This window comes from Pseudophryne corroboree, chromosome 2 (genome assembly GCF_028390025.1).
Source record: "Pseudophryne corroboree isolate aPseCor3 chromosome 2, aPseCor3.hap2, whole genome shotgun sequence".
NCBI classification, from domain to species: Eukaryota; Metazoa; Chordata; class Amphibia; order Anura; family Myobatrachidae; genus Pseudophryne; species Pseudophryne corroboree.
Genome location: NC_086445.1, coordinates 872476431 through 872491181, shown reverse-complemented (window position 1 = coordinate 872491181; position 14751 = coordinate 872476431). Strand labels below are relative to the sequence as shown.

At 51.7% G+C, this 14751-nt stretch overlaps 1 protein-coding gene across 4 annotated transcripts in view; it reads left to right on the top strand.

Annotated features, from left to right (window-relative positions):
* The window catches only part of LOC135049921 (podocalyxin-like), a 179964-nt gene that overhangs the window by 85769 nt on the left and 79444 nt on the right, over window positions 1-14751 (top strand). The window lies entirely within an intron of this gene.

Sequence of the window (14751 nt, the reverse complement as noted above, 5' to 3'; positions counted from 1 at the left end):
CCTGCTGCAATAAGGGGAAGATAGCATTTCCTGCTGCAGTAAGGGGAGGATTGCATTTTTTGCTGCAGTAAGGGGAGGATGGCATTTTCTGCTGTAGTAAGGGGGAGATGGCATTTCCTGCTGCAGTAAGGGGAGGATGGCATTTCCAGCTGCAGTAAGGGGAGGATGGCATTTCCTGCTGCAGTAAGGAGAGGGTGGCATTTCCTGCTGCAGTAAGGGGGAGATGGCATTTCCTGCTGCAGTAAGGGGAGGATGGCATTTCCAGCTGCAGTAAGGGGAGGATGGCATTTCCTGCTGCAGTAAGGAGAGGGTGGCATTTCCTGCTGCAGTAAGGGGAGGATGGCATTTCCTGCTGCACTAAGGTGAAGACAGCATTTCCTGCTGCAGTAAGGGGAGGGTGGCATTTCCTGCTGCATTAAGGGGAAGACAGCATTTCCTGCTGGAGTAAGCAGAGGATGGCATTCCCTGCTGGAGTAAGTGGAGGATGGCAGTTCCTGCTGCAGTAAGGGGAGGATGGCATTTCCTGCTGCAGTAAGAGGAGGATGGCATTTCCTGCAGCAGTAAGAGGAGGATGGCATTTCCTGCTGCAATAAGGGGAAGATAGCATTTCCTGCTGCAGTAAGGGGAGGATTGCATTTTCTGCTGCAGTAAGGGGAGGATGGCAGTTTCTGCTGTAGTAAGGGGAGGATGGCATTTCCTGCTGCAGTAAGGGAGGTTGGCATTTCCTGTTGCAGTAATGGGAGGATGGCATTTCCTACTGCAGTAAGGAGAGGATGGCATTTCCTGCTGCAGTAAGGGAAAGATGGCATTTCCTGCTGCAGTAAGGGGAAGATGGCATTTCCTGCTGGAGTAAGGGGAGGATAGCATTTCCTGCTGCAGTAAGAGGAGGATGGCATTTCCTGCAGCAGTAAGAGGAGGATGGCATTTCCTGCTGCAATAAGGGGAAGATAGCATTTCCTGCTGCAGTAAGGGGAATATGGCATTTCCTGCTGCAGTAAGGGGAGGGTGGCATTTCCTGCTGCAGTAAGGGGAAGAGAGCATTTCCTGCTGCAGTAAGGGGAGGATGGCATTTCCTGCTGCAGTAAGGGGAAGACAGCATTTCCTGCTGGAGTAAGCAGAGGATGGCATGCCCTGCTGGAGTAAGTGGAGGATGGCAGTTCCTGTTGCAGTAGGGGGAGGATGGCATTTCCTGCTGCAGTAAGAGGAGGATGACATTTCCTGCTGCAATAAGGGGAAGATAGCATTTCCTGCTGCAGTAAGGGGAGGATTGCATTTTTTGCTGCAGCAAGGGGAGGATGGCATTTTCTGCTGTAGTAGGGGGAGGATGGCATTTCCTGCTGCAGTAAGGGAGGTTGGCATTTCCTGTTGCAGTAATGGGAGGATGGCATTTCCTACTGCAGTAAGGAGAGGATGGCATTTCCTGCTGCAGTAAGGGGAAGATGGCATTTCCTGCTGGAGTAAGGGAAGGATAGCATTTCCTGCTGCAGTAAGGGGGAGATGGCCTTTCCTGCTGCAGTAAGGGGAGGATGGCATTTCCAGCTGCAGTAAGGGGAGGATGGCATTTCCTGCTGCAGTAAGGGGAGGATGGCATTTCCTGCTGCAGTAAGGGGAGGATGGCATTTCCTGCTGCAGTAAGGTGAAGACAGCATTTCCTGCTACAGTAAGGGGAGGATGGCATTTCCTGCTGCAGTAAGGGGAAGGCAGCATTTCCTGCTGGAGTAAGCAGAGGATGGCATGCCCTGCTGGAGTAAGTGGAGGATGGCAGTTCCTGCTGCAGTAAGGGGAGGATGGCATTTCCTGCTGCAGTAAGAGGAGGATGGCATTTCCTGCTGCAGTAAGAGGAGGATGGCATTTCCTGCTGCAATAAGGGGAATATAGCAATTCCTGCTGCAGTAAGTGGAGGATTGCATTTTCTGCTGCAGTAAGGGGAGGATGGCATTTTCTGCTGCAGTAAGGGGAGGATGGCATTTCCAGCTGCAGTAAGGGGAAGATGGCATTTCCTGCTGCAGTAAGGGGAGGATGGCATTTCCTGCTGCAGTAAGGGGAGGATGGCATTTCCTGCTGCAGTAAGAGGAGGATGGCATTTCCTGCTGCAATAAAGGGAAGATAGCATTTCCTGCTGCAGTAAGGGGAGGATTGCATTTTCTGCTGCAGTAAGGGGAGGATGGCATTTTCTGCTGAAGTAAGGGGAGGATGGCATTTCCTGCTGCAGTAAGGGAGGTTGGCATTTCCTGTTGCAGTAATGGGAGGATGGCATTTCCTACTGCAGTAAGGAGAGGATGGAATTTCCTGCTGCAGTAAGGGGAAGATGGCATTTCCTGCTGGAGTAAGGGGAGGATAGCATTTCCTGCTGCAGTAAGGGGAAGATGGCATTTCCTGCTGCAGTAAGGGGAGGGTGGCATTTCCTGCTGCAGTAAGGGGAAGAGAGCATTTCCTGCTGCAGTAAGGGGAGGATGGCATTTCCTGCTGCAGTAAGGGGAAGACAGCATTTCCTGCTGGAGTAAGCAGAGGATGGCATGCCCTGCTGGAGTAAGTGGAGGATGGCAGTTCCTGCTGCAGTAGGGGGAGGATGGCATTTCCTGCTGCAGTAAGAGGAGGATGACATTTCCTGCTGTAATAAGGGGAAGATAGCATTTCCTACTGCAGTAAGGGGAGGATTGCATTTTTTGCTGCAGTAAGGGGAGGATGGCATTTTCTGCTGTAGTAGGGGGAGGATGGCATTTCCTGCTGCAGTAAGGGAGGTTGTCATTTCCTGTTGCAGTAATTGGAGGATGGCATTTCCTACTGCAGTAAGGAGAGGATGGCATTTCCTGCTGCAGTAAGGGGAAGATGGCATTTCCTGCTGGAGTAAGGGAAGGATAGCATTTCCTGCTGCAGTAAGGGGGAGATGGCATTTCCTGTTGCAGTAAGGGGAGGATGGCATTTCCAGCTGCAGTAAGGGGAGGATGGCATTTCCGGCTGCAGTAAGGGGAGGATGGCATTTCCTGCTGCAGTAAGGGGAGGATGGCATTTCCTGCTGCAGTAAGGTGAAGACAGCATTTCCTGCTGCAGTAAGGGGAGGATGGCATTTCCTGCTGCATTAAGGGGAAGACAGCATTTCCTGCTGGAGTAAGCAGAGGATGGCATGCCCTGCTGGAGTAAGTGGAGGATGGCAGTTCCTGCTGCAGTAAGGGGAGGATGGCATTTCCTGCTGCAGTAAGGGGAGGATGGCATTTCCTGCTGCAGTAAGAGGAGGATGGCATTTCCTGCAGCAGTAAGAGGAGGATGGCATTTCCTGCTGCAATAAGGGGAAGATAGCATTTCCTGCTGCAGTAAGGGGAGGATTGCATTTTCTGCTGCAGTAAGGGGAGGATGGCAGTTTCTGCTGTAGTAAGGGGAGGATGGCATTTCCTGCTGCAGTAAGGGAGGTTGGCATTTCCTGTTGCAGTAATGGGAGGATGGCATTTCCTACTGCAGTAAGGAGAGGATGGCATTTCCTGTTGCAGTAAGGGAAAGATGGCATTTCCTGCTGCAGTAAGGGGAAGATGGCATTTCCTGCTGCAGTAAGGGGGGGGGGTGGCATTCCCTGCTGCAGTAAGGGGAAGAGAGCATTTCCTGCTGCAGTAAGTGGAGGATGGCAGTTCCTGCTGCAGTAGGGGGAGGATGGCATTTCCTGCTGCAGTAAGAGGAGGATGACATTTCCTGCTGCAATAAGGGGAAGATAGCATTTCCTACTGCAGTAAGGGGAGGATTGCATTTTTTGCTGCAGTAAGGGGAGGATGGCATTTTCTGCTGTAGTAGGGGGAGGATGGCATTTCCTGCTGCAGTAAGGGAGGTTGGCATTTCCTGTTGCAGTAATGGGAGGATGGCATTTCCTACTGCAGTAAGGAGAGGATGGCATTTCCTGCTGCAGTAAGGGGAAGATGGCATTTCCTGCTGGAGTAAGGGAAGGATAGCATTTCCTGCTGCAGTAAGGGGGAGATGGCATTTCCTGCTGCAGTAAGGGGAGGATGGCATTTCCAGCTGCAGTAAGGGGAGGATGGCATTTCCTGCTGCAGTAAGGGGAGGATGGCATTTCCTGCTGCAGTAAGGGGAGGATGGCATTTCCTGCTGCAGTAAGGTGAAGACAGCATTTCCTGCTGCAGTAAGGGGAGGATGGCATTTCCTGCTGCATTAAGGGGAAGACAGCATTTCCTGCTGGAGTAGGCAGAGGATGGCATGCCCTGCTGGAGTAAGTGGAGGATGGCAGTTCCTGCTGCAGTAAGGGGAGGATGGCATTTCCTGCTGCAGTAAAAGGAGGATGGCATTTCCTGCAGCAGTAAGAGGAGGATGGCATTTCCTGCTGCAATAAGGGGAAGATAGCATTTCCTGCTGCAGTAAGGGGAGGATTGCATTTTCTGCTGCAGTAAGGGGAGGATGGCAGTTTCTGCTGTAGTAGGGGAGGATGGCAATTCCTGCTGCAGTAAGGGAGGTTGGCATTTCCTGTTGCAGTAATGGGAGGATGGCATTTCCAACTGCAGTAAGGAGAGGATGGCATTTCCTGCTGCAGTAAGGGAAAGATGGAATTTCCTGCTGCAGTAAGGGGAAGATGGCATTTCCTGCTGGAGTAAGGGGAGGATAGCATTTCCTGCTGCAGTAAGAGGAGGATGGCATTTCCTGCAGCAGTAAGAGGAGGATGGCATTTCCTGCTGCAATAAGGGGAAGATAGCATTTTCTGCTGCAGTAAGGGGAATATGGCATTTCCTGCTGCAGTAAGGGGAGGGTGGCATTTCCTGCTGCAGTAAGGGGAAGAGAGCATTTCCTGCTGCAGTAAGGGGAGGATGGCATTTCCTGCTGCAGTAAGGGGAAGACAGCATTTCCTGCTGGAGTAAGCAGAGGATGGCATGCCCTGCTGGAGTAAGTGGAGGATGGCAGTTCCTGTTGCAGTAGGGGGAGGATGGCATTTCCTGCTGCAGTAAGAGGAGGATGACATTTCCTGCTGCAATAAGGGGAAGATAGCATTTCCTGCTGCAGTAAGGGGAGGATTGCATTTTTGCCGCAGTAAGGGGAGGATGGCATTTTCTGCTGTAGTAAGGGGAGGATGGCATTTCCTGCTGCAGTAAGGGAGGTTGGCATTTCCTGTTGCAGTAATGGGAGGATGGCATTTCCTACTGCAGTAAGGAGAGGATGGCATTTCCTGCTGCAGTAAGGGGAAGATGGCATTTCCTGCTGGAGTAAGGGGAGGATAGCATTTCCTGCTGCAGTAAGGGGAAGATGGCATTTCCTGTACAGTAAGGGGAGGGTGGCATTCCCTGCTGCAGTAAGGGGAAGAGAGCATTTCCTGCTGCAGTAAGGGGAGGATGGCATTTCCTGCTGCAGTAAGGGGAAGACAGCATTTCCTGCTTGAGTAAGCAGAGGATGGCATGCCCTGCTGGAGTAAGTGGAGGATGGCAGTTCCTGCTGCAGTAGGGGGAGGATGGCATTTCCTGCTGCAGTAAGAGGAGGATGACATTTCCTGCTGCAATAAGGGGAAGATAGCATTTCCTACTGCAGTAAGGGGAGGATTGAATTTTTTGCTGCAGTAAGGGGAGGATGGCATTTTCTGCTGTAGTAGGGGGAGGATGGCATTTCCTGCTGCAGTAAGGGAGGTTGGCATTTCCTGTTGCAGTAATGGGAGGATGGCATTTCCTACTGCAGTAAGGAGAGGATGGCATTTCCTGCTGCAGTAAGGGGAAGATGGCATTTCCTGCTGGAGTAAGGGAAGGATAGCATTTCCTGCTGCAGTAAGGGGGAGATGGCATTTCCTGCTGCAGTAAGGGGAGGATGGCATTTCCAGCTGCAGTAAGGGGAGGATGGCATTTCCTGCTGTAGTAAGGGGAGGATGGCATTTCCTGCTGCAGTAAGGGGAGGATGCCATTTCCTGCTGCAGTAAGGCGAAGACAGCATTTCCTGCTGCAGTAAGGGGAGGATGGCATTTCCTGCTGCATTAAGGGGAAGACAGCATTTCCTGCTGGAGTAAGCAGAGGATGGCATGCCCTGCTGGAGTAAGTGGAGGATGGCAGTTCCTGCTGCAGTAGGGGGAGGATGGCATTTCCTGCTGCAGTAAGAGGAGGATGACATTTCCTGCTGCAATAAGGGGAAGATAGCATTTCCTACTGCAGTAAGGGGAGGATTGAATTTTTTGCTGCAGTAAGGGGAGGATGGCATTTTCTGCTGTAGTAGGGGGAGGATGGCATTTCCTGCTGCAGTAAGGGAGGTTGGCATTTCCTGTTGCAGTAATGGGAGGATGGCATTTCCTACTGCAGTAAGGAGAGGATGGCATTTCCTGCTGCAGTAAGGGGAAGATGGCATTTCCTGCTGGAGTAAGGGAAGGATAGCATTTCCTGCTGCAGTAAGGGGGAGATGGCATTTCCTGCTGCAGTAAGGGGAGGATGGCATTTCCAGCTGCAGTAAGGGGAGGATGGAATTTCCTGCTGCAGTAAGGGGAGGATGGCATTTCCTGCTGCAGTAAGGGGAGGATGCCATTTCCTGCTGCAGTAAGGTGAAGACAGCATTTCCTGCTGCAGTAAGGGGAGGATGGCATTTCCTGCTGCATTAAGGGGAAGACAGCATTTCCTGCTGGAGTAAGCAGAGGATGGCATGCCCTGCTGGAGTAAGTGGAGGATGGCAGTTCCTGCTGCAGTAAGGGGAGGATGGCATTTCCTGCTGCAGTAAGAGGAGGATGGCATTTCCTGCAGCAGTAAGAGGAGGATGGCATTTCCTGCTGCAATAAGGGGAAGATAGCATTTCCTGCTGCAGTAAGGGGAGGATTGCATTTTCTGCTGCAGTAAGGGGAGGATGGCAGTTTCTGCTGTAGTAAGGGGAGGATGGCATTTCCTGCTGCAGTAAGGGAGGTTGGCATTTCCTGTTGCAGTAATGGGAGGATGGCATTTCCTGCTGCAGTAAAGGAAAGATGGCATTTCCTGCTGCAGTAAGGGGAAGATGGCATTTCCTGCTGGAGTAAGGGGAGGATAGCATTTCCTGCTGCAGTAAGAGGAGGATGGCATTTCCTGCAGCAGTAAGAGGAGGATGGCATTTCCTGCTGCAATAAGGGGAAGATAGCATTTCCTGCTGCAGTAAGGGGAATATGGCATTTCCTGCTGCAGTAAGGGGAGGGTGGCATTTCCTGCTGCAGTAAGGGGAAGAGAGCATTTCCTGCTGCAGTAAGGGGAGGATGGCATTTCCTGCTGCAGTAAGGGGAAGACAGAATTTCCTGCTGGAGTAAGCAGAGGATGGCATGCCCTGCTGGAGTAAGTGGAGGATGGCAGTTCCTCTTGCAGTAGGGGGAGGATGGCATTTCCTGCTGCAGTAAGAGGAGGATGACATTTCCTGCTGCAATAAGGGGAAGATAGCATTTCCTACTGCAGTAAGGGGAGGATTGCATTTTTTGCTGCAGCAAGGGGAGGATGGCATTTTCTGCTGTAGTAGGGGGAGGATGGCATTTCCTGCTGCAGTAAGGGAGGTTGGCCTTTCCTGTTGCAGTAATGGGAGGATGGCATTTCCTACTGCAGTAAGGAGAGGATGGCATTTCCTGCTGCAGTAAGGGGAAGATGGCATTTCCTGCTGAAGTAAGGGAAGGATAGCATTTCCTGCTGCAGTAAGGGGGAGATGGCATTTCCTGCTGGAGTAAGGGAAGGATAGCATTTCCTGCTGCAGTAAGGGGGAGATGGCATTTCCTGCTGCAGTAAGGGGAAGAGAGCATTTCCTGCTGCAGTAAGGGGAGGATGGCATTTCCTGCTGCAGTAAGGGGAAGACAGAATTTCCTGCTGGAGTAAGCAGAGGATGGCATGCCCTGCTGGAGTAAGTGGAGGATGGCAGTTCCTCTTGCAGTAGGGGGAGGATGGCATTTCCTGCTGCAGTAAGAGGAGGATGACATTTCCTGCTGCAATAAGGGGAAGATAGCATTTCCTACTGCAGTAAGGGGGGGATTGCATTTTTTGCTGCAGCAAGGGGAGGATGGCATTTTCTGCTGTAGTAGGGGGAGGATGGCATTTCCTGCTGCAGTAAGGGAGGTTGGCCTTTCCTGTTGCAGTAATGGGAGGATGGCATTTCCTACTGCAGTAAGGAGAGGATGGTATTTCCTGCTGCAGTAAGGGGAAGATGGCATTTCCTGCTGGAGTAAGGGAAGGATAGCATTTCCTGCTGCAGTAAGGGGGAGATGGCATTTCCTGCTGCAGTAAGGGGAGGATGGCATTTCCAGCTGCAGTAAGGGGAGGATGGCATTTCCTGCTGCAGTAAGGGGAGGATGGCATTTCCTGCTGCAGTAAGGGGAGGATGGCATTTCCTGCTGCAGTAAGGTGAAGACAGCATTTCCTGCTGCATTAAGGGGAGGATGGCATTTCCTGCTGCATTAAGGGGAAGACAGCATTTCCTGCTGGAGTAAGCAGAGGATGGCATGCCCTGCTGGAGTAAGTGGAGGATGGCAGTTCCTGCTGCAGTAAGGGGAGGATGGCATTTCCTGCTGCAGTAAGGGGAGGATGGCATTTCCTGCTGCAGTAAGAGGAGGATGGCATTTCCTGCAGCAGTAAGAGGAGGATGGCATTTCCTGCTGCAATAAGGGGAAGATAGCATTTCCTGCTGCAGTAAGGGGAGGATTGCATTTTCTGCTGCAGTAAGGGGAGGATGGCAGTTTCTGCTGTAGTAAGGGGAGGATGGCATTTCCTGCTGCAGTAAGGGAGGTTGGCATTTCCTGTTGCAGTAATGGGAGGATGGCATTTCCTACTGCAGTAAGGAGAGGATGGCATTTCCTACTGCAGTAAGGAGAGGATGGCATTTCCTGTTGCAGTAAGGGAAAGATGGCATTTCCTGCTGCAGTAAGGGGAAGATGGCATTTCCTGCTGCAGTAAGGGGGGTGGCATTCCCTGCTGCAGTAAGGGGAAGAGAGCATTTCCTGCAGCAGTAAGGGTAGGATGGCATTTCCTGCTGCAGTAAGGGGAAGACAGCATTTCCTGCTTGAGTAAGCAGAGGATGGCATGCCCTGCTGGAGTAAGTGGAGTATGGCAGTTCCTGCTGCAGTAGGGGGAGGATGGCATTTCCTGCTGCAGTAAGAGGAGGATGACATTTCCTGCTGCAATAAGGGGAAGATAGCATTTCCTACTGCAGTAAGGGGAGGATTGCATTTTTTGCTGCAGTAAGTGGAGGATGGCATTTTCTGCTGTAGTAGGGGGAGGATGGCATTTCCTGCTGCAGTAAGGGAGGTTGGCATTTCCTGTTGCAGTAATGGGAGGATGGCATTTCCTACTGCAGTAAGGAGAGGATGGCATTTCCTGCTGCAGTAAGGGGAAGATGGCATTTCCTGCTGGAGTAAGGGAAGATGGCATTTCCTGCTGGAGTAAGGGAAGGATAGCATTTCCTGCTGCAGTAAGGGGGAGATGGCATTTCCTGCTGCAGTAAGGGGAGGATGGCATTTCCAGCTGCAGTAAGGGGAGGATGGCATTTCCTGCTGCAGTAAGGGGAGGATGGCATTTCCTGCTGCAGTAAGGGGAGGATGGCATTTCCTGCTGCAGTAAGGTGAAGACAGCATTTCCTGCTGCAGTAAGGGGAGGATGGCATTTCCTGCTGCATTAAGGGGAAGACAGCATTTCCTGCTGGAGTAGGCAGAGGATGGCATGCCCTGCTGGAGTAAGTGGAGGATGGCAGTTCCTGCTGCAGTAAGGGGAGGATGGCATTTCCTGCTGCAGTAAGAGGAGGATGGCATTTCCTGCAGCAGTAAGAGGAGGATGGCATTTCCTGCTGCAATAAGTGGAAGATAGCATTTCCTGCTGCAGTAAGGGGAGGATTGCATTTTCTGCTGCAGTAAGGGGAGGATGGCAGTTTCTGCTGTAGTAAGGGGAGGATGGCATTTCCTGCTGCAGTAAGGGAGGTTGGCATTTCCTGTTGCAGTAATGGGAGGATGGCATTTCCAACTGCAGTAAGGAGAGGATGGCATTTCCTGCTGCAGTAAGGGAAAGATGGAATTTCCTGCTGCAGTAAGGGGAAGATGGCATTTCCTGCTGGAGTAAGGGGAGGATAGCATTTCCTGCTGCAGTAAGAGGAGGATGGCATTTCCTGCAGCAGTAAGAGGAGGATGGCATTTCCTGCTGCAATAAGGGGAAGATAGCATTTCCTGCTGCAGTAAGGGGAATATGGCATTTCCTGCTGCAGTAAGGGGAGGGTGGCATTTCCTGCTGCAGTAAGGGGAAGAGAGCATTTCCTGCTGCAGTAAGGGGAGGATGGCATTTCCTGCTGCAGTAAGGGGAAGACAGCATTTCCTGCTGGAGTAAGCAGAGGATGGCATGCCCTGCTGGAGTAAGTGGAGGATGGCAGTTCCTGTTGCAGTAGGGGGAGGATGGCATTTCCTGCTGCAGTAAGAGGAGGATGACATTTCCTGCTGCAATAAGGGGAAGATAGCATTTCCTGCTGCAGTAAGGGGAGGATTGCATTTTTTGCTGCAGTAAGGGGAGGATGGCATTTTCTGCTGTAGTAAGGGGAGGATGGCATTTCCTGCTGCAGTAAGGGAGGTTGGCATTTCCTGTTGCAGTAATGGGAGGATGGCATTTCCTACTGCAGTAAGGAGAGGATGGCATTTCCTGCTGCAGTAAGGGGAAGATGGCATTTCCTGCTGGAGTAAGGGGAGGATAGCATTTCCTGCTGCAGTAAGGGGAAGATGGCATTTCCTGTACAGTAAGGGGAGGGTGGCATTCCCTGCTGCAGTAAGGGGAAGAGAGCATTTCCTGCTGCAGTAAGGGGAGGATGGCATTTCCTGCTGCAGTAAGGGGAAGACAGCATTTCCTGCTTGAGTAAGCAGAGGATGGCATGCCCTGCTGGAGTAAGTGGAGGATGGCAGTTTCTGCTGCAGTAGGGGGAGGATGGCATTTCCTGCTGCAGTAAGAGGAGGATGACATTTCCTGCTGCAATAAGGGGAAGATAGCATTTCCTACTGCAGTAAGGGGAGGATTGAATTTTTTGCTGCAGTAAGGGGAGGATGGCATTTTCTGCTGTAGTAGGGGGAGGATGGCATTTCCTGCTGCAGTAAGGGAGGTTGGCATTTCCTGTTGCAGTAATGGGAGGATGGCATTTCCTACTGCAGTAAGGAGAGGATGGCATTTCCTGCTGCAGTAAGGGGAAGATGGCATTTCCTGCTGGAGTAAGGGAAGGATAGCATTTCCTGCTGCAGTAAGGGGGAGATGGCATTTCCTGCTGCAGTAAGGGGAGGATGGCATTTCCAGCTCCAGTAAGGGGAGGATGGCATTTCCTGCTGCAGTAAGGGGAGAATGGCATTTCCTGCTGCAGTAAGGGGAGGATGCCATTTCCTGCTGCAGTAAGGTGAAGACAGCATTTCCTGCTGCAGTAAGGGGAGGATGGCATTTCCTGCTGCATTAAGGGGAAGACAGCATTTCCTGCTGGAGTAAGCAGAGGATGGCATGCCCTGCTGGAGTAAGTGGAGGATGGCAGTTCCTGCTGCAGTAAGGGGAGGATGGCATTTCCTGCTGCAGTAAGAGGAGGATGGCATTTCCTGCAGCAGTAAGAGGAGGATGGCATTTCCTGCTGCAATAAGGGGAAGATAGCATTTCCTGCTGCAGTAAGGGGAGGATTGCATTTTCTGCTGCAGTAAGGGGAGGATGGCAGTTTCTGCTGTAGTAAGGGGAGGATGGCATTTCCTGCTGCAGTAAGGGAGGTTGGCATTTCCTGTTGCAGTAATGGGAGGATGGCATTTCCTACTGCAGTAAGGAGAGGATGGCATTTCCTGCTGCAGTAAGGGAAAGATGGCATTTCCTGCTGCAGTAAGGGGAAGATGGCATTTCCTGCTGGAGTAAGGGGAGGATAGCATTTCCTGCTGCAGTAAGAGGAGGATGGCATTTCCTGCAGCAGTAAGAGGAGGATGGCATTTCCTGTTGCAATAAGGGGAAGATAGCATTTCCTGCTGCAGTAAGGGGAATATGGCATTTCCTGCTGCAGTAAGGGGAGGATGGCATTTCCTGCTGCAGTAAGGGGAAGACAGCATTTCCTGCTGGAGTAAGCAGAGGATGGCATGCCCTGCTGGAGTAAGTGGAGGATGGCAGTTCCTCTTGCAGTAGGGGGAGGATGGCATTTCCTGCTGCAGTAAGAGGAGGATGACATTTCCTGCTGCAATAAGGGGAAGATAGCATTTCCTGCTGCAGTAAGGGAAGGATTGCATTTTTTGCTGCAGCAAGGGGAGGATGGCATTTTCTGCTGTAGTAGGGGGAGGGTGGCATTTCCTGCTGCAGTAAGGGAGGTTGGCCTTTCCTGTTGCAGTGATGGGAGGATGGCATTTCCTACTGCAGTAAGGAGAGGATGGCATTTCGTGCTGCAGTAAGGGGAAGATGGCATTTCCTGCTGGAGTAAGGGAAGGATAGCATTTCCTGCTGCAGTAAGGGGGAGATGGCATTTCCTGCTGCAGTAAGGGGAGGATTGCATTTCCAGCTGCAGTAAGGGGAGGATGGCATTTCCTGCTGCAGTAAGGGGAGGATGACATTTCCTGCTGCAGTAAGGGGAGGATGGCATTTCCTGCTGCAGTAAGGTGAAGACAGCATTTCCTGCTGCAGTAAGGGGAGGATGGCAGTTCCTGCTGCAGTAAGGGGAAGGCAGCATTTCCTGCTGGAGTAAGCAGAGGATGGCATGCCCTGCTGGAGTAAGTGGAGGATGGCAGTTCCTGCTGCAGTAAGGGGAGGATGGCATTTCCTGCTGCAGTAAGAGGAGGATGGCATTTCCTGCTGCAGTAAGAGGAGGATGGCATTTCCTGCTGCAATAAGGGGAATATAGCATTTCCTGCTGCAGTAAGTGGAGGATTGCATTTTCTGCTGCAGTAAGGGGAGGATGGCATTTTCTGCTGCAGTAAGGGGAGGATGGCATTTCCAGCTGCAGTAAGGGGAAGATGGCATTTCCTGCTGCAGTATGGGAAGGATGGCATTTCCTGCTGCAGTAAGGGGAGGATGGCATTTCCTGCTGCAGTAAGAGGAGGATGGCATTTCCTGCTGCAATAAAGGGAAGATAGCATTTCCTGCTGCAGTAAGGGGAGGATTGCATTTTCTGCTGCAGTAAGGGGAGGATGGCATTTTCTGCTGAAGTAAGGGGAGGATGGCATTTCCTGCTGCAGTAAGGGAGGTTGGCATTTCCTTTTGCAGTAATGGGAGGATGGCATTTCCTACTGCAGTAAGGAGAGGATGGAATTTCCTGCTGCAGTAAGGGGAAGATGGCATTTCCTGCTGGAGTAAGGGGAGGATAGCATTTCCTGCTGCAGTAAGGGGAGGGTGGCATTTCCTGTTGCAGCAAGGGGAATAGAGCATTTCCTGCTGCAGTAAGGGGAGGATGGCATTTCCTGCTGCAGTAAGGGGAAGACAGCATTTTCTGCTGGAGTAAGCAGAGGATGGCATGCCCTGCTGGAGTAAGTGGAGGATGGCAGTTCCTGCTGCAGTAGGGGGAGGATGGCATTTCCTGCTGCAGTAAGAGGAGGATGACATTTCCTGCTGCAATAAGGGGAAGATAGCATTTCCTACTGCAGTAAGGGGAGGATTGCATTTTTTGCTGCAGTAAGGGGAGGATGGCATTTTCTGCTGTAGTAGGGGGAGGATGGCATTTCCTGCTGCAGTAAGGGAGGTTGGCATTTCCTGTTGCAGTAATGGGAGGATGGCATTTCCTACTGCAGTAAGGAGAGGATGGCATTTCCTGCTGCAGTAAGGGGAAGATGGCATTTCCTGCTGGAGTAAGGGAAGGATAGCATTTCCTGCTGCAGTAAGGGGGAGATGGCATTTCCTGCTGCAGTAAGGGGAGGATGGCATTTCCAGCTGCAGTAAGGGGAGGATGGCATTTCCTGCTGCAGTAAGGGGAGGATGGCATTTCCTGCTGCAGTAAGGGGAGGATGGCATTTCCTGCTGCAGTAAGGTGAAGACAGCATTTCCTGCTGCAGTAAGGGGAGGATGGCATTTCCTGCTGCATTAAGGGGAAGACAGCATTTCCAGCTGGAGTAAGCAGAGGATGGCATGCCCCGCTGGAGTAAGTGGAGGATGGCAGTTCCTGCTGCAGTAAGGGGAGGATGGCATTTCCTGCTGCAGTAAGAGGAGGATGGCATTTCCTGCAGCAGTAAGAGGAGGATGGCATTTCCTACTGCAATAAGGGGAAGATAGTATTTCCTGCTGCAGTAAGGGGAGGATTGCATTTTCTGCTGCAGGAAGGGGAGGATGGCAGTTTCTGCTGTAGTAAGGGGAGGATGGCATTTCCTGCTGCAGTAAGGGAGGTTGGCATTTCCTGTTGCAGTAATGGGAGGATGGCATTTCCTACTGCAGTAAGGAGAGGATGGCATTTCCTGCTGCAGTAAGGAAAAGATGGCATTTCCTGCTGCAGTAAGGGGAAGATGGCATTTCCTGCTGGAGTAAGGGGAGGATAGCATTTCCTGCTGCAGTAAGAGGAGGATGGCATTTCCTGCAGCAGTAAGAGGAGGATGGCATTTCCTGCTGCAATAAGGGGAAGATAGCATTTCCTGCTGCAGTAAGGGGAAATGGCATTTCCTGCTGCAGTAAGGGGAGAGTGGCATTTCCTACTGCAGTAAGGGGAAGAGAGCATTTCCTGCTGCAGTAAGGGGAGGATGGCATTTCCTGCTGCAGTAAGGGGAAGACAGCATTTCCTGCTGGAGTAAGCAGAGGATGGCATGCCCTGCTGGAGTAAGTGGAGGATGGCAGTTCCTGTTGCAGTAGGGGGGGGGATGGCATTTCCTGCTGCAGTAAGAGGAGGATGACATTTCCTGCTGCAATAAGGGGA